The following is a 27,245-nucleotide window of genomic DNA, read 5'->3' on the forward strand; positions in this document are numbered from 1 at the left end:
CCAAGGGGATATCCATCTGGACTGAGACAGTCTTCATTAACTTGGGCCAGACATTGCACTTTTACTGAGAAGAGAAGGGTCCACTTAGACTGGGTTATGACATGCTGAGGAAGCAGGACTGCTGTTGTTTTAAATGTGCTGCTGGTCTTTAATGGCACTGCCGGTGAATTTCCAATCTCCCAGAGTGCTCTTTTAGCTGATATCAGGTACATGTAACGGTTCTGTGCGTTTCTATAGGAGCTTATTCTGATCTTTCTGTGACATGTACTGTATTAGAAAAAAAATCTGTAACTGAAAAAGCCCACTCTATCAAATGCAAAGGGGGTAGAAGTTGGCACATTATTATGTTGAGTTAGCAGTTGTGTCTTGGCGAATGAAGTCTGGTTCTGTCCGTTAGAACAAATGAATGTACAGATATAGGATCTTAATTTGAGCCAGTTTGCTACAGAAGGAAAAGAATCCTGCAGAAATAGGACATCTCAATTATTATGTGGATTCTAATTAATGGACAATTTTGTATTGGTTTATACATCAAGTCTGAGATTTCAAAGTGGAAATTACAAACCTCAGAAGCCTTTTTAAATGTCACATTCGTTTAAGGACAGGTCAGACCAAGGCGCAGCGTGAAATGCGTATATGTTTATTTAAACTGATAAACACACGACAAACTGATAAACACACGACAAAACAATAAACAAACGAAACGTGACGTCCTAAGGTTGAACACACAACAAACCTTAACCGGAACAAGATCCCACAACTAATGCATGCCAACAGGCTGCCTAAGTATGATCCCCAATCAGAGACAACGAGCGACAGCTGCCTCTGATTGGGAACCACACCGGCCAACATAGATCTACACATACTAGATCATACACATAGATATACACAACATAGAATATTCACACCCTGACTCAACATATAAGAGTCCCCTGAGTCAGGGCGTGACATTAAACAAACATCAAATACACTACACGTTTTACATTTCCTGCATTGCAGGAAAGTTCTCCTGCAACAGGGTGATCAAATTAAGATCCTACATTTGTACATTTTCTGGCAGAGTTGGAGTTCTGGAGTATAATCTAATACCAATGAACAGTGTATCACTAGTCATTCTGGTTTTGAGAACATCCCATTGAAGCACAAGTGTGAAGTGTAAGTTTTACAGCTGTGGTGTCTGTGGAAATACAAAGCTGTCAGCCTAATAGACAGCACCTAGGCCTATTTACACTACATCTGCCACATACAGTAGAGCTGGGTGTGGCTAGGCTACCTGGTGCAGATTTGAGGCCAATTGCATTTGACCTCAGTTTATAGATGAAATAAAATGCAATTATTTACTTCAGAAATGTAGTATTCAATCATTGTCTCATTATATTCATTTTACATTTTAGTCATTTTAGCAGACACTCTTATCCAGAGCGACTTACAGTTAGTGAGTGCATACATTTTTTCATACTGGCCCCCCGTGGGAATTGAACCCACAACCCTGGCGTTGCAAGCGCCATGCTCTACCAACTGAGCTACACATTTTAATCAATCTAAATTTGTCTGAATTGAAATGAAATTGCCACCACTCTTCATTTTGTGACTCCTCAAATTCACCTACAGTATTCCCTTTAATACACCATAGGAAAGAGTCAACAACAATATGCCTGCTGCTATCCCCAAGTACTGGGCATAAAATACATCATAAAGGTTAAAGGTGCTAGTGAACAGGTAATAACGTGGGTAATCAAATTCCCCCTGGTAAAAGAGCTGGAGCTAGAGCAGATTGACCTGCAGTACTCACATCCACTCATTGTGGATGGAGGAAAAGAGAGAACAGGGGAGGGAGAAACGGAGAAGAAACATTACAGTCAGTGTGAGCCTGAGAAATTGGATGACAGCTCGAGATGAGATGGCTTTGTCTAATCTCTCCAAAGGGGCTCCAATGAAAAGACTGGGAGTGGGCAGGGAGGTGGAGGGGTTGAGGGACAATACAGAAACATTTATCATTGTTGTATATTATAGTCATGGCTGGGCTTCTTAGGGCTTCTTTATGGAGTGACTTGGACAGCTGGGGGATTAGGGAGAAGTAGTCCATCTGACACAGCCCGACAGGATAGCCAGGGATTAGACAGAATATGCTCGCTCTTGTCTCTGACTCCCTCACTTAAATAATAACTGATTTAACTACGCACTCATGTGAGAGAGACTCAGCCCATGGTGGTACTGCTGAGACAGAGCACTGTGAGTGTGCTCACTGTGCTGTGGGTTTTTGGTTTTTACATTTTAGTCATTTAGCAGACGTTCTTATCCAGAGCGATTTACAGTTAGAGAGTGCATACATAATTTTTTTATTTTTCATACTGGCCCCCCGTGGGAATCGAACCCAAAACCCTGGCATTGCAAACACCATGCTCTACCAACTGAGCTACATCCCTGTCGGCCATTTCCTCCCCTACCCTGGACGACACTGGGCCAATTGTGCGCCGCCCCATGGGTCTCCCGGTCGCGGCCGGCTACGACAGAGCCTGGATTCGAACCAGGATCTCTAGTGGCACAGCTAGCACTGCGATGCAGTGCCTTAGACCGCTGCGCCACTCAGGAGGTTTTTCCCTTCAATTAAGACCTACACAACCAGGTGAGGGGAGTTCTTTACTAATTAGTGACCTAAATTCATCAATCAAGTACAAGGGAGGAGCAAAAACCAGACACTCAGCCCTCTGTGGAATGAGTATGACATACAGTGCCTTGCAAAAGTATTCATCCCCCTTGGCGTTTTTCCTATTTTGTTGCATTACAACCTGTAATTTAAATGGATTTTTATTTGGATTTCATGTAATGGACATACACAATATAGTCCAAATTGGTGAAGTGAAATGGTGCAACCAATTACCTTCAGAAGTCACATAATTAGTTAAATAAAGTCCACCTGTGTGCAATCTAAGTGTCACATGATCTGTCACATGATCTCAGTATATTTATACACCTGTTCTGAAAGGCCCCAGAGTCTGCAACACCACTAAGCAAGGGGCACCACCAAGCAAGCGGCACCATGAAGACCAAGGAGCTCTCCAAACAGGTCAGGGACAAAGTTGTGGAGAAGTACAGATCAGGGTTGGGTTATAAAAAAATATCCTAAACTTTGAACATCCCACGGAGCACCATTAAATCCATTATAAAAAAATGGAAAGAATATGGCACCACAACAAACCTGCCAAGAGAGGGCCGACCACCAAAACTCACGGACCAGGCAAGGACGACATTAATCAGAGAGGCAACAAAGAGACCAAACATAACCCTGAAGGAGCTGCAAAGCTCCATAGCGGAGATTGGAGTATCTGTCCATAGCACCACTTTAAGCCGTACAATCCACAGAGCTGGGCTTTACGGAAGAATGGCCAGAAAAAAGCCATTGCTTAAAGAAAAAAATAAGCAAACACGTTTGGTGTTCGCCAAAAGCCATGTGGGAGACTCCCCAAACATATGGAAGAAGGTACTCTGGTCAGATGAGACTAAAATTGAGCTTTTGGCCTTCAAGGAAAACGCTATGTCTGGTGCAAACCCAAAACCTCTCATCACCCCGAGAACACCATCCATTGTTTTTCATCAGCAGGGACTGGGAAACTGGTCAGAATTGAAGGAATGATGGATGGCGCTAAATACAGGGAAATTCTTGAGGGAAACCTGTTTCAGTCTTCCAGAGATTTGAGACTGGGACGGAGGTTCACCTTCCAGCAGGACAATGACCCTAAGCATGCTGCTTAAGCAACACTCGAGTGGTTTAAGGGGAAACATTTAAATGTCTTGGAATGGCCTAGTCAAAGCCCAGACCTCAATCCAATTGAGGATCTGTGGTATGACTTAAAGATTGCTGTACACCAGTGGAACCCATCCAACTTGAAGGAGCTGGAGCAGTTTTGCCTTGAAGAATGGGCAAAATCCCAGTGGCTAGATGTGCCAAGCTTATAGAGACACATCCCAAGAGACTTGCAGCTGTGATTTATTTCACCTTTATTTAACCAGGTAAGCCAGTTGAGAACAAGTTCTCATTTACAACTGCGACCTGGGTGAATAGTTATGCACACTCAAGTTTTCTGTTTTTTAAAATCTTATATCTTGTTTGTTTCACAATAAAAAATATTTAGCATCTTCAAAGTGGTAGGCATGTTGTGTAAATCAAATGATACAAACCCCCCAAAAATATATTTTAATTCCAGGTTGTAAGGCAACAAAATAGGAAAAATGCCAAGTGGGTGAATATTTCCGCAACCCACTGTATGTGTTATACATGATGCTTGCTAGTCAGTTTTGTAGTATTACTTAGGACCATGTAGGGGTACCTCCCTGGATCATGACAATAAGATGATTATACAACAGGCCTGAACAAAACAGGCCTGAACATTCAAAGTCTCTAGACACCTCGAGGTTGGAATAGCAATCACTCTTCACCTCTTTTGAATGCACAGCTCTCTCCATTGAACTAACCAAAGTAACCAAGGGTTACTGCCCTAATAGAACATTTTTAGGAATTGTTTTATACAACACTTCAAAAAAGAACACTTCAAAATGAAACAGAATTACACACGTAAGTTTAAAAGGTTAAACTCAAACAGCCTCAGGGCATACTTTGAATTGAATTTCACAGAGTCAGTCTTGTATTTTCTTTAAAAATAAGTAGTCAGTGGAATGATGCTGATGGATTTAATACGCAGAGCTTTCCAACCTCCCAATCATTCTCTAATCCGTAAAATTACACCTGTCACTAGAAAGTTTGATTTATTAACCCAACTTCCTGATCCATGGAAGAAAACCATTAGGACACACAAAGGGCCTGGATCAGAACTGAATTAACACAAGCAGCAACCTTTTTCGCATCCCGGGAATCCGTTTCCTATTTACTAGATTAATTTAAGTACGTAATACAGATAGGAAATGACCAAAACAACTTTAAGGCTATTTCAGTTGGGGAAATTAATATGCTAATCAAAAGAGAGCTGGAGATGGGCTGTTAACCTCTTCCTCGCTAGATTGGGCATATGCACCACCACTGAGATGATGCTTCACTCTAGCCAAAACTGTGATATTGGAGTCAAGAGTTATAAGTTAGGCAGCGGGCCTTCAGGGGAAGGTTGTAGATGGTTGTGCGTACAGTATACCAGTGATATAATAAAAATAATAAATAATAGGACACAGTGGGGAGATCCAGTAATGCTAACTGACCTTTGTCCGTAGCTGGACTCTTTCCTGCGGCAATGGAGGGTGACAACCCTGTGCCCCTCGCTCCTCACGTCCTGGCTCACCATCCACAGGGTGGGGTTGCTGGGCCGGGCACCCAGAAATGCCATGCCCTCTTTCAACTTGACCCTAGGGAAATAGAAACAACACACAGAGAGACTCAGGATGAGAGAGTGATAGATAGCAGTGCAGCATTGGTTGGTTAAACATGTGGTTATATCAAACAGATCTTTCAGGTACTGAATCATTGAATGCATCCAGCTGAACCGGCTTCAAACAGCTGAGGCTAAAAACAGACCATGACGTCTTCACTATAGAAATACACAAAACACGATCAGATGGTTTCAAATCCCTTTTTCTCAATATGTGTCTCATCTGTCTTTTATTTTATTCCTATAACAGGGTTTTTTTATGGAACAAAAAGGGGCTTAGGTGGTGGGCATGGCAGGGGGCGTGCCATGGGGCGTGAACATTTTCTCAAATTTCTTCATGGAGCTGTGAGAAATGTTTGCAGTTTTAAAGCAAATTTCATGTGATTCTACATATTCTGGCATTTTGCAGTTTTTAAGCTATTTTCGTGCAATTCTATGCATTTTTACCAATTCCCCCGGACTGTGTAGCTTTTATTTTGGTAATTGTTAGTTGTCAAAGATTATATTATTAAAAAAATTATAGATCCATTATCTTTTCTACATACTTTATATCTGGTTTTAGTCATTTTTAAGCGTTTTTCCATCTCGAAAATGTATTTAAATAATATATATTACTATTTTTTCGTTTGGACTTAGGCAACCTGAAAAAACGTTTATGCGGCCCGCCCAAGGATTTCAAAGGCAGAAAAATCCCTGATAAAATAATTACTTCAACTCTGTCAAGTTCTCCAAGGAGAGGAAAATGATCGTTTGTGGACAAGTGTACATTTTTCTCTCTTTTTGTGTGTAACTACTGCTCTTTAGGTCAACAAAAACGGCATCATTTTATGAACATATTATGGAAAAAATTACATTGTTTAAGGTAAAATCAAAATGTTTGTATTGCTTCAACATATTACCAGGGCACGCAAAAAACATGAACTAAGGCTCCCAAAACACCCAAATAAGTCCTTTAAGAAACAGCAACACTCTCAGTATAGTGATGAAGGTCTTTAGATGTTGTACACATGAAATTGTGTGATTCTGATCTTCATCTGCAACGTTATATATTCAATCTTGTTGGACTCGATAGATACTTTTCCGTGTGCGAGCAAGCGCATGCTTTCTCGTTTCTTGTATCACAACAATGGGAACAAGAAAGCACAACCACGGAAAAGTATCACTCGAGTCCAACAAAATTGAATATAGCGTTGCGGATAACGTTCTGAATGAAGTGTCTGGACACTTCTATTAACATGCCATTTACATACATTTTTTAGACTTGGTTCAGAAAAAGCTAACTTATGATTTAAGGCTCTCACCCTCCATCTTCTCCTCCAGTAATGGCTATAATAACATACACTACACTCAAAAGTTTGGACACACCTACTCATTCAAGGGTTTTTCTTTATTTTTGCTATTTTTTACATTGTAGAATAATTGTGAAGACATCAAAACTATGAAATAACACATATTGAATCATGTAGTAACCAGGAAAGTGTTAAACAAATCAAAATATATTTTATATTTGAAATTCTTCAAATAGCCACCCTTTGCCTAGATGACAGCTTTGCACACTCTTGGCATTCTCTCAACCAGCTTCATGAGGTAGTCACCTGGAATGCATTTCAATTAACAGGTGTGCCTTCTTAAAAGTTAATTTGTGGAATGTCTTTCCTTCTTAATGCGTTCGAGCCAATCAGTTGTGTTGTGACAAGGTAAGGGGGTATAGAGAAGATAGCCCTATTTGGTAAAAGACCAGGTCCATATTATGGCAAGAACAGCTCAAATAAGCAAAGAGAAACGACAGTCCATCATTACTTTAAGACATGTCAGTCAATCCAGAAAATTTCAAGAACTTTGAAAGTTTCTTCAAGTGCAGTCTCAAAAACCATCAAGCACTATGATGAAACTGGCTTTCATGAGGACCGCCCAAATAAATGCTTCACAGAGTTCAAGTCACAGACGCATCTCAACATCAACTGTTCAGAGGGGACTGTGTAAATCAGGCCTTCATGGTCGAATTGCTGCAAAGAAACCACTACTAAAGGACACCAATATGAAGAAGAGAAGTGCTTGGGCTAAGAAACACGAGCAATGGACATTAGACTGGTCCAAATTTGAGATTTTTGGTTCCAACCGCCGTGTCTTTGTGAGACGCGGTGTGGGTAAACTGATGATCTCTGCATGTGTTTTTCCCACCGTAAAGCATGGAGGAGGAGGTGTTATGGTGTGGGGGTGCTTTCCTGGTGACACTGTCTGTGATTTATTTAGAATTCAAGGCACACTTAACCAGCATGGCTACCACAGCATTCTGCAGCGTTACGCCATCCCATCTGGTTTGGGCTTAGTGGGACTATCATTTGTTTATCAACAGGATAAATAAATAAATAAATAAATAAATTGGTCATTTAGCAGACGCTCTTATCCAGAGCGACTTACAGGAGCAATTAGGGTTAAGTGCCTTGCTCAAGGGCACATCGACAGATTTTTCACCTAGTCGGCTCGGGGATTAGAACCAGCGACCTTTCGGTTACTGGCACAATGCTTTCGGTTACTGGCACAATGCTCTTAACCATTAAGCTACCTGCCGCCCTATCTTAACCATTAAGCTACCTGCCGCCCTATCTGATTGGCTCGGATAATGACCCAACACACCTCTCAGCTGCATAAGGGCTATTTTACCAAGAAGGAGAGTGATGGAGTGCTGCATTAGATGACCTGGCCTCCACAATCCCCCGACCTCAACCCAATTGAGATGGTTTGCGATGAGTCAGATGGCAGAGTGAAGGAAAAGCAGCCAACAAGTGCTCAGGATATGTGGGAACTCCTTCAAGACTGTTGGAAAAGCATTCCAAGTGAAGCTGGTTGAGAGAATGCCAAGAGTGTGCAAAGCTGTCATCAAGGCAAAGGGTGGCTATTTGAAAAATTTCAAATATATAATATATTTTGATTTGTTTAACACTTTTTTGGTTACTACATGATTCCATATGTGTTATTTCATAGTTTTGATGTCTTCACTATTATTCTACAATGTAGAAAATAGTAAAAATTAAGAAAAACCCTTGAATGAGTAGGTGTGTCCAAACTTTTGACTGGTACTGTATACTGAACAAAAATATAAAGACTTTGAGTTACAGTTCATAGAAGGTAATCAGTCAATTGAAATAAATTCTAATCTATGGATTTCACATGACTGGGCAGGGGCGCAGCCATGGGTGGGCCTGGGAGGGCATAGGCCCACCCACTGGGGAGCCAGGCCCAGCCAATCGGAATGAGTTTACAGACAGAAATACTCCTCAGCACCCCTCTCCCTCTCCTCAGACGATCCCGCAGGTGAAGAAGCCGGATGTGGACGTCCTGGGCTGGCGTGGTTACACGTGGTCTGCGGTTGTGAGGCCAGTAGGATGTGCTGCTAAATTCTCCAAAACGACGATAATGTAGTGGCATTGCCTTATGGTAGAGAAATTAACATTCAATTCTCTGGCAACAGCTCTGTTGGACATTCCTGCAGCCAGCATGCCAATTGCACACTCCCTCAAAACTTGAGACATCTGTGGCATTGTGTTGTGTGACAGAACTGCACATTTTAGAGTGGCCTTTTATTGTCCCCAGCACAAAGTGCACCTGTGGAATGATCATGCTGTTTAATCAGCTTCTTGATATGCAACACCTGTCAGGTGGATGTTTTATCTTGGCAAAGGATAACTACTCACTAACAAGGATGTAAACAAATTTGTGCACAACATTTCAGAGAAATAAGCTTTTTGTGGTGTATGGAACATTTCTGGGATCTTTTATTTCAGCACATGGGACCAACACTTTACATGGTGCATTTATATTTTTGTTCAGTATACGTTTTCTGAATCCAAAAAGGCTAGAATAAAATGTGTTCAGTGACTGCAGCAAATTACAGTAGCCAATGTCCTTGGCACAAAAGACTACAAAAAAGGGATTATGTTCAAAGGGAAAAATCTGCAATTGAAAAGCTCTGTCTTTAGTGCATTCACTGCACATAGAGCAGTGTAGTTTAGGAGGGGGAAATGAGGGCAAGAAACTGAAAAGATTGCCTTTCTGTCACGATCGTCTGAGGAAACGGACCAATACGCAGCGCGTGGAGTGAACATGTTGACTTTATTTACTTAAAGCAACCAAAAACAACAAATCAAAGCGACGAATGTGAAGTCCAATAGTGACAAAGACTAAACAGGAACAAAAACCCACAAACCAAAGAGAAACCACACAGTTTAAATATGGCTCCCAATCAGAGATAACGAGCCGACAGCTGACACTCGTTACCTCCGATTGGGAGTCATATGACTAATCAAGAACAATCACCCAACATAGAAATGAACAACTAGAATCCCCAACATAGAAATACACCCAAACAATGAAAATGAACAACCCTGGCTCAATAATCAAAGTCCATGGAGCCAGAGTGTCACAGTACCCCCCCCTAAAGGTGCGCACTCCGGGCGCACCAGCATACAGTCTAGGGGAGGGTCTGGGTGGGCGTCTGTCCATGGTGGCGGCTCTGGCCCAGGTCGTGGTCCCACCCCACCTTAGTCACTATCCGCTTCCGTAGCCCCCTCCACCTGACCACCCCCCAATTAAACCCCACTGGATTAAGGGGCGGCACCGGACTAAGGGGCAGCACCGGACTAAGGGGCAGCACCGGACTAAGGGACAGTACCTGACTAAGGGGCAGCACCGGACTGAATGGCGGATCCTGGCTGGCTGGCTCTGGCGGATCCTGGCTGGACGGCTCTGGCGGATCCTGGCTGGACGGCTCTGGCGGATCCTGGCTGGCGGAAGGCTCTGGCTGATCCTGTCTGGCGGAAGGCTCTGGCTGATCCTGTCTGGCGGAAGGCTCTGGCTGATCCTGTCTGGCGGAAGGCTCTGGCTGATCCTGTCTGGCGGAAGGCTCTGGCTGATCCTGTCTGGCGGAAGGCTCTGGCTGCTCCTGTCTGGCGGAAGGCTCTGGCTGCTCCTGTCTGGCGGAAGGCTCTGGCTGATCCTGTCTGGCGGAAGGCTCTGGCTGCTCCTGTCTGGCGGAGAGCTCTAGCGGCTCCGGTCTGGCGGACGGCTCTGAAGGCTCATGGCAGACGGGCGGCTTTGCAGGCTCAGTACAGACGGGCAGTTCCTGCGGCGCTTGGCAGACGGACAGTTCAGACGGCGTTGGGCAGACGGGCAGTTCAGACGGCGTTGGGCAGACGGACAGTTCAGGCCCCGTTGGGCAGACGGCAGACTCTGGCCGTCTGAGGCGCATCGTAGGCCTGGTGCGTGGTGCCGGAACAGGAGGTGCCGGGCTGAGGACACGCATCTCAGGGCTAGTGCGGGGAGAAACAACAGGGCATGCTGGACCCTGGGGACGCACCGTAGGCCTGATGCGTGGTGCCGGAACTGGAGGTACCGGGCTGAGGACACGCATCTCAGGGCTAGTGCGGGAAGCAGCAACAGGGCATGCTTGGCCCTGGGGACGCACCGTAGGCCTGATGCGTGGTGCCGGAACTGGAGGTACCGGGCTGAGGACACGCATCTCAGGGCTAGTGCGGGGAGAAGCAACAGGGCATGCTGGACCCTGGGAACGCACATAAGGGCTAGTGCGGAGAGCCGGAACAGGGCATGCTGGACCCTGGGGACTCACATTAAGCCTAGTGCGGAGAGCAGCAACAGGACGCACAGGACTCGGGAGACACCCAGGAGGCTTGGGGCGTGGTGTAGGCACTGGTGGGAAAGGGCTGGCGACGCGCACCGTATCCCTGGTGCGAGTGGCCGGAACAGGCCGGGCTGGGCTGGCGAAGCGCACCGTATCCCTGGTGCGAGTGGCCGGAACAGGCCGGGCTGGGCTGGCGAAGCGCACCGTATCCCTGGTGCGAGTGGCCGGAACAGGCCGGGCTGGGCTGGCGAAGCGCACCGTATCCCTGGTGCGAGTGGCCGGAACAGGCCGGGCCGGGCTGGCGAAGCGCACCGTATCCTTGGTGCGAGTGGCCGGAACAGGCCGGGCTGGGCTGGCGAAGCGCACCGTATCCCTGGTGCGAGTGGCCGGAACAGGCCGGGCTGGGCTGGCGAAGCGCACCGTATCCCTGGTGCGAGTGGCCGGAACAGGCCGGGCCGGGCTGGCGAAGCGCACCGTATCCTTGGTGCGAGGGGTCGTAACAGGCCGGACCGTACTGGAGGCACACACCACTGGCTCTACCCCGGGAACTGGAACGGGCCGGACCGGACTGGTAATACACCCCAGTACCACTCGCCGTGCCCCTACATCTCCTTTCCCTACTTTGGCCAGTGACCCCCGTAACCTGGTTGCCTCTTGAATTCGCCCCTTCTCTGCCTCCGTCAGCCCTGTGGCAGCCTCCTGCTGCCCAGCCGCCCAAGCCATGTGCCCCCCCCAAAAAACTTTTTGGGGTTGCCTCTCGTCCTTCCGACGATGGCCCTGCTGACGCCGTTGCTCCTCTCGCCGTCGCCTCTCCACCGTCTCGCTCCATGGACGGCGATCCATCCCATCCAGGATCTCCTCCCAAGTCCAGGACCCCTTTCCGTCCAAAATCTCCTCCCATGTCCAGGAAGCCTTTGGAGCTGGGTCCTGTTGCCGCTTGACACGCTGCTTGGTCCTTTGATGGTGGGTTTTTCTGTCACGATCGTCTGAGGAAACGGACCAATACGCAGCGCGTGGAGTGAACATGTTGACTTTATTTACTTAAAGCAACCAAAAACAACAAATCAAAGCGACGAATGTGAAGTCCAATAGTGACAAAGACTAAACAGGAACAAAAACCCACAAACCAAAGAGAAACCACACAGTTTAAATATGGCTCCCAATCAGAGATAACGAGCCGACAGCTGACACTCGTTACCTCCGATTGGGAGTCATATGACTAATCAAGAACAATCACCCAACATAGAAATGAACAACTAGAATCCCCAACATAGAAATACACCCAAACAATGAAAATGAACAACCCTGGCTCAATAATCAAAGTCCATGGAGCCAGAGTGTCACACTTTCTTTCCATTATGAATAAGGCTGAGGCAGTGTGGTGCAGTCAGGAACAACCACCCATGTCCTGCCACACCCACCCAACACCTTATAATTACCCAACACCACACAACTTCCAACACCACACACCTTCCCAACACCACACACCTACCCAACACCACACACCTTCCCAACACCACACACCTTCCCAATACCGCACACATTCCAACTCCACACACCTTCCTAGCCCTTAAAGGGAAAATCATATGATGCATTTTGCATCATCATGATGATGTGGCTGGTGACACTTTGCTTCTTGAAAGTTCCATATCTTGAAAACTTGACTGCTGACATGCAAAACATGTTGGGGCTGTATCAACAGCGGACTAATGAAAAAAATACCAACAGATTTGTTTGTTAAATTTCCCTTTAAATAAGGCTGATTCTCAAACAAGGGAGGGACCAGACCCAGCCCAAAGACCTGAAGAAGTGAAGGACTGTAGAGAAAGCAGCAGACAGGATAAGTCTATAGGAGACTGATAATGTAGTGGCATTGCTGAGACTTTGTTGTAAGATTAAAGTGAGTTTTGACCATATTAACCCTGTCTCACTGATCCTTTGTGCCTTGAGACCCTGTCTAGTATAGCAGCTGCCCACTACCACAACAGCAATAAGAAACATATTATATCACCAGACACATATGCAATGACAAAACCCTCACTGGCCAGTCAAAAGGAATACTTTGATGTGAAATCTTATTAGCATGTGACAGGAACAATGATTGGAGCGGGGGTTCCATAATAAGACAGCAGCACAGATGGTATGGTGTGCTTCCACTCTCTACAGGATTGGGGATGCACTCCAGGGCTAATGCTCACTCAGAATGCATGGCTGCGTGTTCCTTTCTAGAAATTTGAGGTCTCTTGACCAGCTGGTTCGTTCTCTTGGATGTTAGTGTGGGCATCAGGCTCCCTTTGGATGTAAAATAGTGAAGCCGACAGATAAGCCTAATGTGACAGGATCGTATGAAAAAGAGAGGGGAACTTCATATTAAACTTGAAAGCTTAAGATGAAGCAAACCCACTGAATGCTCAATATTAAGTAATTAAGCTAATGTTACAGGTAAACATGTTCATTTCTTTTATGTCATTTAGCAGACGCTCTTATCCAGAGCGACTTACAGGAGCAATTAGGGTTAAGTGCCTTGCTCAAGGGCACATCGACAGATTTTTCACCTAGTCAGCTCGGGGATTAGAACCAGCAACCTTTCGGTTACTGGCACAACGCTCTTAACCACTAAGCTACCTGCCTCCCCTATCTAAGGTGGATCTCGCCTCTCACACAATTTTTAGAGATGCTTAGTACAGTATGCCCTACCTTTCGAAAGTTTTTGAAAGCCAAGTTAACAAACAGATCACCGACCATTTCGAATCACACCGTACCTTCTCCGCTATGCAATCCGGCTTCCGAGCTGGTCATGGGTGCACCTCAGCCACACTCAAGATATTATAACCGCGATCGATAATAGACAGTACTGTGCAGCCGTCTTCATCGACCTGGCCAAGGCTTTCGACTCTGTCAACCACCGCATTCTTACTGGCAGACTAAATAGCCTTGGTTTCTCAAATGACTGCCTCTCCTGGTTCACCAACTACTTCTCAGATAGAGTTCAATGTGTCAAATTGGATGGCCTGTTGTCTGGACCTATGGCAGTCTCTATGGTGGTGCCACAGGGTTCAATTCTTGGGCCGCCTCTTTTCTCTGTGTATATCAATGATGTCGCTCTTGCTGCTGGTGATTCTCAGATCCACCTCTACACAGACGACACCATTTTGTTTACATCTGGCCCTTCATTGGACACTGTGTTAACAAACCTCCAAACGACCTTCAATGCCATACAACACTCCTTCCGTAGCCTCCAACTGCTCTTAAACATAAGTAAAACGAAATGCATGCACTTCACTCGAACGCTGCTGGCACCCGCCCAACCGACTAGAATCACTACTCTCGACGGGTCTGACCTAGAGTATGTGGACAACTACAAATACCTAGGTGTCTGGTTAGACTGTAAACTCTCCTTCCAGACTCACATTAAGCATCTCCAATCCAAAGTTGAATCCAGAATCGGCTTCCTATTTCGCAACAAAGCCTCCTTCACTCATGCTGCCAAACATGCCCTCGTAAAACTGACTATCCTACCGATCCTTGACTTCGGCGATGTCATTTACAAAATAGCCTCCAACACTCTACTCAGCAAATTGGATGTAGTCTATCACAGTGCCATCCGTTTTGTCACCAAAGCTCCATATACTACCCACCACTGTGACCTGTATGCTCTTGTTGGCTGGTCCTCACTACATATTCGTCGCCAAACCCACTGGCTCTAGGCCATCTATAAATCACTGCTAGGCAAATCCCCGCCTTATCTTAGCTCATTGGTCACCACAGCAACACCCACCCGTAGTATGCGCTCCAGCAGGTATATCTCACTGGTCATCCCCAAAGCCAACACCTCCTTTGGCCGCCATTCCTTCCAGTCCTCTGCTGCCAATGACTGGAACGAACTGCAAAAATCTCTGAAGCTGGAGACTCTTATCTCCCTCACTAACTTTAAGCATCAGTTGTCAGAGCACCTTACCGATCACTGCACCTGTACACAGCCCATCTGAAATTAGCCCACCCAACTACCTCATCCCCATATTGTTATTTATTTTGCACATTTGCACCCCAGTATCTCTATTTGCACATCATCTCTTGCACATCTATCATTCCAGTGTTAATACTAATTGTAATTATTTTGCACTATGGCCTATTTATTGCCTTACCTCCATAACTTGCTACATTTGCACACACTGTATATATATTTTCTATTTTCTGTAGTATTTTTGACTTTATGTTTTGTTTCACCCCATTTGTAACTCTGTGTTGTTGTTTTTATCGCACTGCTTTGCTTTATCTTGGCCAGGTCGCAGTTGTAAATGAGAACTTGTTCTCAACTGGCTTACCTGGTTAAATGTGAAATAAAATAAAAATAAAATAAATAGAGGTATGTTCCAAGGCCTCTCTGTCTGTCTGTCTGTTTGTCTGTCTCTCTCTATGTTTCTTCCAGAGGAGGCAGAGACTGGCCTTGCATCCAGTTACAGATGTAGGATCTTAATTTGAACCAGTTTGCTACAGCAGGAAAATAATCCTGCAGCAACAGGAAATTTTAATTACTATGTGGATTATAATTAATGGACATTTTTGTAGGGGTTGATACATTTTCGTAAGGGAAGACTTCAGAAGCCTTTCTTGAATGTACAGTGAGGGAAAAAAGTATTTGATCCCCTGCTGATTTTGTACGTTTGCCCACTGACAAAGAAATTATCAGTCTATAATTTTAATGGTAGGTTTATTTGAACAGTGAGAGACAGAATAACAACAAAGAAATCCAGAAAATGTCCAGAAAATGTCAAAAATTTTATATATTGATTTGCATTTGAATGAGGGAAATAAGTATTTGACCCCTCTGCAAAACATTACTTAGTACTTGGTGGCAAAACCCTTGTTGGCAATCACAGAGGTCAGACGTTTCTTGTAGTTTCTTGTCCCACTCCTCTTTGCTGATTTTCTCCAAGTCATTAAGGTGTCGAGGCTGACGTTTGGCAACTCGAACCTTCAGCTCCCTCCACAGATTTTCTATGGGATTAAGGTCTGGACACTGGCTAGGCCACTCCAGGACCTTAATGTGCTTCTCCTTGAGCCACTCCTTTGTTGCCTTGGCCGTGTGTTTTGGGTAATTGTCATGCTGGAATACCCATCCACGACCCATTTTCAATGCCCTGGCTGAGGGAAGGAGGTTCTCACCCAAGATTTGATGGTACATGGCCCCGTCCATCGTCCCTTTGATGCGGTGAAGTTGTCCTGTCCCCTTAGCAGAAAAACACCCCCAAAGCATAATGTTTCCACCTCCATGATGGTGGGGATGGTGTTCTTGGGGTAATAGGCAGCATTCCTCCTCCTCCAAACACGGAGAGTTGAGTTGATGCCAAAGAGCTCCATTTTGGTCTCATCTGACCACAACACTTTCACCCAGTTCTCCTCTGAATCATTCAGATGTTCATTGGCAAACTTCAGACAGGCATGTATATGTGCTTTTTTGAGCAGGGGGACCTTGCGGGCGCTGCAGGATTTCAGTCCTTCACGGCGTAGTGTGTTACCAATTGTTTTGTTGGTGACTATGGTCCCAGCTGCCTTAAGATCATTGACAAGATCCTCCCGTGTAGTTCTGGACTGATTCCTCACCATTCTCATGATCATTGCAACTCCACGAGGTGAGATCTTGCATGGAGCCCCAGGCCGAGGGAGATTGACAGTTCTTTTGTGTTTCTTCCATTTGCGAATAATCGCACCAACTGTTGTCACCTTCTCACTAAGCTGCTTGGCGATGGTCTTGTAGCCCATTCCAGCCTTGTGTAGGTCTACAATCTTGTCCCTGACATCCTTGGAGAGCTCTTTGGTCTTGGCCATGGTGGAGAGTTTGGAATCTGATTGATTGATTGTTTCTGTGGACAGGTGTCTTTTATACAGGTAACATTCTGAGATTAGGAGCACTCCCTTTAAGAGTGTGCTCCTAATCTCAGCTCGTTACCTGTATAAAAGACACCTGGGAACCAGAAATCTTTCTGATTGAGAGGGGGTCAAATACTTATTTCCCTCATTAAAATGCAAATCAATTGATAACATTTTTGACATGCGTTTTTCTGGATTTTGTTGTTGTTATTCTGTCTCTCACTGTTCAAATAAACCTACTATTAAAATTATAGACTGATAATTTCTTTGTCAGTGGGCAAACGTACAAAATCAGCAGGGGATCAAATACTTTTTTCCCTCACTGTATCTGTAGTTGAGGAACTTCCTGCAGCTCTGTAGGCCCATCAGAGTTCCTCTAACGTTGGTCATCTAACACCCCATGTGGATATACTGTTTCAAATACTGGAGCTTTTCAACTTTTCTAAACTTTTAAACTGGCATATTGCATTTATAACACAATTACATATGTTTCAGCTAAGGAGGTATTCCAGTGCACAGCTGAATACTCATAACATACAAATAGACTATGAATATGAAAACAACTACTGAGAGACTCATGAGGTGTTACACATTAGCCTCATTGCCAATGATGTACTATTACAGTGTGAGGGAGAGAGTGGGATTGCCATGGTGCTGAAAGGGATTGCTAGCGCAACTATTCTAAAGTACCTGGGATTTTCTTATGAAACATGACATTTAAAAAAATACTGTGGCCTTCATGTCTCGACAATACACACTGGACTCTTGAAAATGCTATACTTACATAATTGAAAGAAGCTCAGCTGATTCACTAAAAAACAGCATACAGACAGAGTGGACAGCTGTGAAAATACATTTTTCATATGTCCTTTTCGAGCTCTCCTTGTACATGTCCATCTGACAAATGAACTCTAATGAATGCAGTATCACTCTCTGTACTATTGAGAATCAGCACCCAAATAGTGAGTGAAGTCAAGGTCCAGCTTGAGACTCACAGAATAGAATGCAGCAATCGTGTGTTGCTCTCAACAAAGTAAAGCTGTGAGCTGACATTTTCACAGAAATGAAAGGTGGAGGCTTATTATGTATAGCCATACTTGTGGGCTCCAATCCATTGTGGAATAGATTTTCTATGAACTTATTGAGCTATGTGCTAGATTGAATGTCCTGAATATCAAATAATGCACAGTAACAAATGAATAAAGAAAATACAATACCCACAACAACATGTACAGAGGGAACGTCATGTATATGTTTTTAAATGTTTACAACTGCAAATTCTTCATTAACAATAAGTTACTCTCTGATACTGCATGGTAGACACAATATGCTACTTCACAAAGCTGTCAGCACCTATAATGAAAGTTGTAAGGTCCTCTTTATTGCCTAAGTCGGAAACAAAATGGAGCTGAGCATAGCAAAATGGACACTGCAATCAAAAAGCTACTAGTGCAGTCCACTCTCAATTCTAACACCACTTCAGCTCATCATGGTCCTTTTATTGGGTGCAGAGGAATAACATCAGCCCCCCCCCCACCCACCCACCAGCTAACCCCCTCTCCTACCCCCTATCCCTCCTCACTGATTGTCTGCAGAAGCCACACTTGGACTCCTTGGCAGGTTCCCTCAATAAATAATGATGAGATAACTAGAAATTGAGTGATGTCCCTCAGTGAGCCGTTGAAGGAATTAAACATCTTCAGTGGAAATCCAATAAGTTGGACGCTGAGCGACAGTGGTAGTCCCCAGCCGGCAGTCCCCTGCATGCGCCTGGGCGTCTATCGCTCCCCTCTGCCTCTGCTCGCCTCACTCCGCTCTGCCTGGCTTCATGATGCAGCACAGGCCGGTGGAAAGGTCAGGGATGGCACTCTGTTTCTCTCTGTTTCCCTCCATTACTCTGCTGAGGCCCATCTGCATCCTCCATCACCAGGCTCTGCATGCAAGAGGCCACGTTTCACTGTTCCCCTGGTCAAGCCCTGCCAACACATACAATCTGGGGGGAATGAGGCGGCTCAGCAAGGAGGGAGACAGAGTGAGTTTGGCATCAGGGGACAGCAGAGCCCCACCTGTTTTGAGACCCACCTGTTAAAATAAATAATAAAAACGCTTGTTTTGAATGTAATTCTGGCAATAATTTGGTTCACATATCAGTTTAGCAAACAATGAAGAAAAAAATCCTTGAGTTAATAAAGCAGCATGCAAACTTTGTCTCTTTTTTAAAAAAATGTGTCATTTAGCAGATGCTCTTATCCAGAGCGACTTACAGTTAGTGGGTGCATACATTTTTATTTTTCATACTGGGACGAACCCACAACCCTGGCGTTGCAAATGCCACGCTCTACCAACTGAGCTACATCCCTGGCGGCCATTCCCTCCCCTACCCTGGACCAATTATGAGCCGCCCCATGGGTCTCCCGGTCGCGACCAGCTACGACAGAGCCTGGATTCGAACCAGGATCTCTAGTGGCACAGCTAGCACTGGGATGCAGTGCCTTAGACCACTGCGCCACTCGGGAGGACGACCATTCTTTGAGTAATGCAGCTCCAAAATGCAGCTGTTTCAGCCTAGCTCAGTTATTTTTGTGGTGGAGGGGCAGCGAGCAAAAGCATAGAGCGTAGTCATTGTTAATCTTCTTTGGTTGCGCCATGATTGGCACAGGGTTCTGTCACTCATCGGGAAACTACGTCACCGTAGAAACTACGGGAGAGCTAGGCAGTTCAAGCAACCTCGGGTGCTGCCATAGATTTACAGTAGAAGTGCCCCTCCAAGAAGGCTCAAGGTCATTGGCCACAGATAAAAAGATGTCAAATCAAGTTTATATTTCCCGTAGCTTTGATTGGACTGATCATGTCAACATCATACTTTCAAAATCTTAGCTAGCAAGCTAGCTAGCTAGATAAGCAGTCATGATCATGAACGACGTCGACAATCTACTGGCAAATCCATTTCAATCATTGTCATATGAAGAGAAATTGGAGATAAAATGTCTTGGTGCTCATCAGCCATTGGACATAAACATTACACAACAAGTCGGAAATCGCAAATTCAACAATGAGTGGTTTGGAAGGAAGCAGTGGCTAACTGCGAGAGTCGCAAACCAATCACTATTTTGCTTCCCCTGTCTGCTATTCAATTGAGAGTGTGTGTGGTCCAAGTCTGGGTTTAAGGATTTAAATCTGTCTGAAAGGGTATCAAAACATGAGAATTGTGCATCACATGTAGACAACGCTGTTAAACTCGGATTACTGGGGGAAATTAAACATTGTGGCTCAGCTAGACACTGCATAAACTGTAGACGAGCCATGACCTTCACAACCAACAAACGGAGGAGAATAGGTACGTTCTTGCCAGAATTATAGCATACACTCAATTGTGTGGCAATTGTGAGACAGCACTGCGAGGCCATGACGAGTTGGTCGACACCTACCCAGGCATTTGAAGGTGTATTTTTGAGACCATGCGTTAAGGTGATTACAGGCCACAAAGGCATTATGACAACCAACCCCTTTGAAAAACCTTCACACGGAACACCATGGGCCAGAAAAGGTTGAATGCATTGGCCATGCTGTCAATCCAGCATGACTTCATCCAGAGAATGCCAGACTTTGATGACAAAGTAATTGAGAAGTTTGCCCACAAGAAGGACCACCATGTCTTGCTGCTGCATAAGTGATGTAATATGCCAGGGAGATATGCATACTGTAGCTAAGAAAGTAACACTAAGTGTAGGCTGTTGTGCAGTACGTGTATGTTGTGTATGTTGTGTAGTAAGCTGTTAGTAGCCTATGTCTCACCCTAAGAATTTGGTCCCTCTCCCCCTCCCCCTACTGTTCTGACTTGGTAGTGTGCATGTAGCCTATAGCCTGTTTTAGAGAAATGTCATCATCAAATATTGTATAATAATATAATATATAATAATAATATGCCATTTAGCAGACGCTTTTATCCAAAGCGACTTACAGTCATGCGTGCATACATTTTTGTGTATGGGTGGTCCCGGGGATCGAACCCACTACCTTGGCGTTACAAGTGCCGTGCTCTACCAGCTGAGCTACAGAGGACCACGTAAGAGCTTTCATTGTCTGCTTATGAGCCACCGTTATTTATCCTACTGTTCTGACTTGATATACAGGGAGAATACTGTAAGAATGTTCTGTTCTGAATTCTGTCGCTGTCCATATCAAAAGTGCTGAACGAATAGGCCTACCTCGTTGCAGCTCATTTGCTTGCACTTGCTTATACTTAGAGCTAAGTGTTAATGATATAAGAACAAACATTATGAATTTACTGAAGATAAATGTAATAATGTTTGTGTATGGTTCAAAAGTAAAAACTCATGTTGGCATTCACTATTATTGAATGAGAATGCAGTTCTTATTGAGTTACACAAATCCACAAAGAGTCAGTAGAAACCATATTTATATAAGCAAGTCAGCAATATCAGCTATGGTTTTTTAAAAGGCAGTAAATTATGCTGAATGAACTGTTTCGCTGCCAGATGAGGCTCCACTGATAGCCAGGTGTAGCGGTGGTAAGGATTCATTCCATGGTGCTAAAAGGAAAGGTCCGCTGTTGGGAAAGTTTTATGTAGGCCCTTATAGTTTGTGGGCACCATTTGTCACCGTTATAGTGCATTTAATGTATTGTTTAGTGTTGTATTGTGGCTTCGCTGGCATGCATTAAAAAAAAGAGTTGAGTTTGCCCTACCAGGATTTACATGCTAAAATCGGCACTGATTATTATCATTATTATTACCATAGAGAAGCAGACAAAAATGTAGGCTACCCTCTGCCTATTGGCTTCTTTGCAAATTCAAGCCTGTCTCAAAATACAATACTGCCCCTTTAAGGCTCTCCTGGAGGATGGTTGGCCACCCTTAGTAGCCTATAAAATATTGCAACATTACAATTACAACCAAATAATTTGTATGTCTTTATAAAATAATTCCCACATTCAATGAATCAGGGATCAAATGGCTAAGGTAGGCTACTTCAAAGCAAGGTAACTAACTAAGACGTTTATCTATAACCTTGTAAGGCTAAAATATTCAGGTTTCAGGGGAGATATTGTCACAAGCCGGGCTAGAACTCCGGTCTCAGATGTGTAGAGCTGGGGGTACTACCCCTTAGCCACAGAGGAGATGTTGTAGGACCCAAATGAAACACCCAAGGCAATACTCCAGGCAAGTAGATTTAATGTTCCAAAACAGGAGGCAAAACAAAACAACTCCACGAGGGGAGAAAAACAAACTAAAGATAACTTCGAACAACTTACTAGGACTGACACGGTGGGACAAAGCAGGAGACACATAGTCAGGACGCAATAACCAAGTGAGAAACAAGGGGAAAACACACAGCTAAAATACTAAAGGGAAAACAAGGCACAGGTGACCTGGATCAAACTAATGAGGACACATGAGGAAGAACAAAGGCAGAGGGGAACACAGCTGACCTCTAGAGGCCAGGAGACAAACAGGAGAAGCAGGAAGCTGACAGGACCCCCTCCTCTAGGAACGACTCCTGACGTTCCTTCCAGAACACCCTGGCCTCAGGGTGCGAAAATCTCGGACCAACCCTGGATCCAGGATGTCCCTGGCTGGAACCCAGGAGCGCTCCTCTGGCCCGTAGCCCTCCCAGTCCACCAGATACTGCAGAGAGTTCTGGACCCTCCGGGAGTCCAGTATCCGGCGGACTGTGTAGGCTGGCTGGCCGTCAATAATCCTGGGAGGTGGCGGGGGTCTGCGTGGGGGGGCAAAGGGAGAAGACAAGACAGGTTTAATAAGTGAAACATGGAAAGTGGGGTTAATACGAAGGGAGCGAGGGAGAACCAAACGATAAGACACAGGGTTAACCTTTCTAGCAATGCGGAAAGGGCCGATGTATCTCTGGGAAAGCTTCTTGGATTCGACCCGGAGGGGCAGGTTCTTAGTGGCCAACCAAACTCTCTGACCAGCTCGGAAACTAGGGGCCGTCCGGCGGTGGCGATTAGCCTGACTTTGGTATCTCTGGGAGGTCCGAAGGAGGGCACGCCTGGCCTTCTTCCAGGTCCGCCTACAGCGTTGGACAAAGCGCTGGGCCGAGGGAACACCAACCTGCGCCTCCTCCTCTGGAAATAATGGAGGGTTGTAACCGAACTGGCATTCGAATGGGGACAATCCGGTGGCTGAGGACTGGAGGGTGTTGTGGGCATATTCAGCCCAAATGATATAGGTGGCCCAAGACGTGGGATTACTGGCCGCCATACACCGCAGGGTGGTCTCCAGATCCTGATTAATCCGTTCCGTTTGGCCATTAGACTCTGGATGGAACCCCGACGATAGGCTGGCTGTGGCCCCAACAAGCCTGCAGAAGGCCCCCCAAAACCGGGACGAGAATTGGGGACCTCGGTCAGAGACCACGTCCAGGGGAATACCAAATATCCGGAAGACATGGTTCATGAGGAGCTCAGCAGTCTCCTTAGCCGAGGGCAGCTTGGGCAGGGGGATAAACCGGGCAGCCTTAGAGAACCGGTCTACCACCACTAGGATGACGGTGTTGCCCTGGGATAGAGGAAGTCCCGTAACAAAGTCCAGAGAAAGGTGTGACCATGGCCTTCGAGGAACAGGTAAGGGATGGAGCAGTCCCTGGGGTCGCTGGCGTGTCGACTTTCCCTGGTTGCACACAGGGCAGGCCTCAACATAGACCTGCACGTCCTTCTTGATGGACGGCCACCAAAACCGCCGTCGGAGGAACTCCAGTGTGCGAGCACTGCCTGGATGGCATGTCAAGGGCGACTCATGACCCCACTGCAAGACGCGGGCCCGAACAGAGAGAGGAACGTACAGGCGACCGGCAGGACCACCGCCTGGATCGGGCTCCTGGACAAGAGCTTCTCGTACCCCTCTTTCTAGTTCCCACTGAAGAGGTGCGACGATCCTAGACCTCGGAATAATCGATGCCAAGGGCTTCTCTTGTACCTCGGGAGAGTAGACTCGAGACAGAGCATCCGGCTTGACGTTCTTGGTGCCAGGTCGGTAAGTCAGGAGGAACTGGAATCGATTAAAGAAAAGAGACCATCGTGCTTGCCGAGGGTTCATCCGCTTAGCCTGTTGGAGATATTCCAGGTTCTTGTGGTCTGTGAGAACCTGGAAAGGGTGCTGAGCCCCCTCAAGCCAATGGCGCCACTCCTCCAAGGCCAGTTTTACCGCAAGCAACTCTAGATCCCCCACGTGGTAGTTGCGCTCGGCCTCAGACAGGCGGCGAGACATGAAGGCACAAGGGTGTAATCTCCCATCCGCACCCCTCTGTGACAGGACGGCTCCTACCCCCACTTCTGAGGCGTCCACCTCCACCACGAAAGGTCTTTCTGGGTCAGGGGTCACCAGAATCGGAGCAGAAGTGAAGCGGCGCTTGAGATCCTCGAAGGCCCCTGCTGCTTCCGGACCCCAGTGAATCTTGGTCCCTCCTCCCTTGGTAAGCGTCGTCAAGGGGGCTACCACCGAGCTGAAATTCTTGATGAACTTCCGATAGAAGTTAGAAAAGCCAATGAACCGTTGAACCTCCTTGACCGTGGCAGGTGTGGGCCAATCGTGGACCGCCTTGACCTTCTTGGGATCCATCTCTAGGTGCCCGGGAGTGACAATAAACCCGAGAAACTGAGTCTGAGAAACATGAAATTCACACTTCTCAGGCTTAACGTAGAGGTGATTGTCAAGGAGCCTCTGGAGAACCCGGCTAACATGCCCCTCATGCTCCTTCAGTGACCTCGAGAAGATGAGGATATCGTCCAGGTACACGAAGACGAACAGATTAAGCATATCCCGGAGAACATCATTAATCAAGGCTTGGAATACTGCGGGGGCATTGGTGAGCCCGAACGGCATCACCCGATATTCATAGTGCCCCGTGGGCGTGTTGAACGCCGTCTTCCATTCGTCTCCTGGCCGGATCCGCACGAGATGGTAAGCATTGCGGAGATCCAGCTTAGTAAAAATGGAAGCCCCTTGAAGCAGCTCAAAAGCAGTGGCCATGAGAGGAAGGGGGTATCGATTCCGAACCGTGATCTTGTTGAGTCCCCGGTAATCAATACAAGGCCTAAGACCCCCGTCTTTCTTTTCAACAAAAAAGAAGCCCGCCCCAGCCGGGGAAGTAGAGGCATAGATGAGGCCGGCTGCCAAGGACTCCTTAATGTAGGTGTCCATAGCTGCGTGCTCGGGGGAGGACAAGGAAAAGATCCGACCTCTAGGAGGGCAGCACCCAGGGAGTAGATCAATGGCACAGTCATACGTGCGATGAGGCGGTAAGGCAGTAGCCCGGGCCTTGCTGAACACTGCCTTGAACCGATGGTAAACACTGGGGACTCGGGAGACGTCAACAGACTCTTGAAACTGGGTACTAGGGGCTGAGGGACTCTGAAGCATGCAGGTGAGTTGGCAAGTGGGACCCCAGCTTAGAATGGTGCCAGTAGGCCAGTCGATCTGGGGATTATGTCTGCATAGCCAAGGGTGACCCAGGATAATAGGATACTCGGGAGAGTCAATGAGATAGAAGGTCTCCTCCTGCTGGTGTTGAGAGATGGTAAGTCGCAGGGACTGAGTCGCCTCAGTAACCTTTCCTGGTTCCAGAGGTCTGCCATCTAAGGCAGTAACTGCCTGGGGTTGAGGAAGTAGTTGGGTAGGGATCTTAAGTTCCTTAGCCAAGGTTACATCCATAAAATCACCTGCGGCACCGGAATCGATCATAGCCTGGACCCGATGCTGGTGGCCCTCCCAGGACAGAGTGGCTGGAATAGCTAGGACCGCGTTAGTAGGAGGAGCTCTAATTTTCCCCATCACAACCCTCCTGTAGCTGGGCGGGGACAGGCGTTTCCCGAAAGCTCGGGGCAAGTGGAGCGGAAGTGGCCGGCAACCCCGCAGTAGAGGCACCGACGCTCCCTCATGCGACGTTCCCTTTCGTTGGGAGAAAGCCTGGAACGGCCTAACTGCATGCTCTCCGGGGAATCCTGGGGCAGTTCAGGAGCCGGGGCAGCTCTGAATGACGGAGTCCAAACAGGAGAAACAGAGCTGCTCAGAGGAACTTGGGACTGAGACACCTGACGGCGAGCCGTTCTCCGCTCTCTTAGACGATTGTCCAGGCGGATGGCCAAGGCTATGAGGGACTCGAGATCTCCAGCTGGTTCTCGGGTGGCTAACTCATCTTGAAGGGGCTCAGATAACCCTCCCTGAAAGCAGACCCTCAGCGCTTCATCATTCCATCCGCTCCTTGCTGCTATGGTCCGGAAATCAATGGCAAAATCTGCCGTGCTTCGGGGGCCCTGACGGAGAGACAGTAGGCGCTTGGAAGCCTCCCGCCCACTGACAGGATGATCGAACACCCGCTTGAACTCTTCTACAAATGCAGCGTGGGAGTCACAACAGGCCTCCTGGGACTGCCACACCGCAGAAGCCCAGGCGAGCGCCTTTTCTGAAAGAAGGGTAATGATGTAGGCAATCTTGGAACGGTCTGTGGGAAAACTTGAGGGTTGGAGCTCGAAGGTGAGGGAGCATTGGGTGAGGAAACCCTGGCAAGAGCTTGGATCCCCAGAAAAGGGCTTGGGAGGTGGTAGTCGGGGCTCCGCCAACCGAGAAGGCCTGTCGTCACTGGGGGGTGACCTGGGGGAAGGGAGAGGACCAGGGAGGCGTTCAAAGAGCTGGCGAAGGGCACTCATCATTTCGGCCAAGAGTTGAGAATGACTAGCCATCAGCTCCTCTTGTCGGCTGAGAACGGCTTCATGGCGCTGGAAAGAAGCCTCATGTCGAGTGATCACCGCCAACAGGTCCTGGGAACTGAGTGTTTCTGGGTCCATGATTGACTTGGTTATTCTGTCACAAGCCGGGCTAGAACTCCGGTCTCAGATGTGTAGAGCTGGGGGTACTACCCCTTAGCCACAGAGGAGATGTTGTAGGACCCAAATGAAACACCCAAGGCAATACTCCAGGCAAGTAGATTTAATGTTCCAAAACAGGAGGCAAAACAAAACAACTCCACGAGGGGAGAAAAACAAACTAAAGATAACTTCGAACAACTTACTAGGACTGACACGGTGGGACAAAGCAGGAGACACATAGTCAGGACGCAATAACCAAGTGAGAAACAAGGGGAAAACACACAGCTAAAATACTAAAGGGAAAACAAGGCACAGGTGACCTGGATCAAACTAATGAGGACACATGAGGAAGAACAAAGGCAGAGGGGAACACAGCTGACCTCTAGAGGCCAGGAGACAAACAGGAGAAGCAGGAAGCTGACAGATATATTGACAGTATGTGAGTTATTTGTCAATTAGGCTATTCTAAGAATATTGTTAATGTTGTCAGAATTCAACATTGGGGAATCCCAGCTCT

At 46.5% G+C, this 27,245-nt stretch overlaps 1 pseudogene across 1 annotated transcript in view; it reads right to left on the reverse strand.

Annotated features, from left to right (window-relative positions):
- LOC311145062 (transmembrane protein 132C-like) overlaps positions 1 to 27,245 on the reverse strand; it is a 253,835-nt pseudogene that overhangs the window by 116,298 nt on the left and 110,292 nt on the right. Inside the window, exon 4 of the transcript in view lies at positions 5,209 to 5,352. The product of the transcript in view is annotated as a transmembrane protein 132C-like (transcript). The remainder of the gene's footprint in view (positions 1 to 5,208; positions 5,353 to 27,245) is intronic.

The sequence above is a fragment of the Coregonus lavaretus genome (assembly GCF_964263955.1).
Source record: "Coregonus lavaretus genome assembly, chromosome: 17".
Taxonomy (NCBI): Eukaryota; Metazoa; Chordata; class Actinopteri; order Salmoniformes; family Salmonidae; genus Coregonus; species Coregonus lavaretus.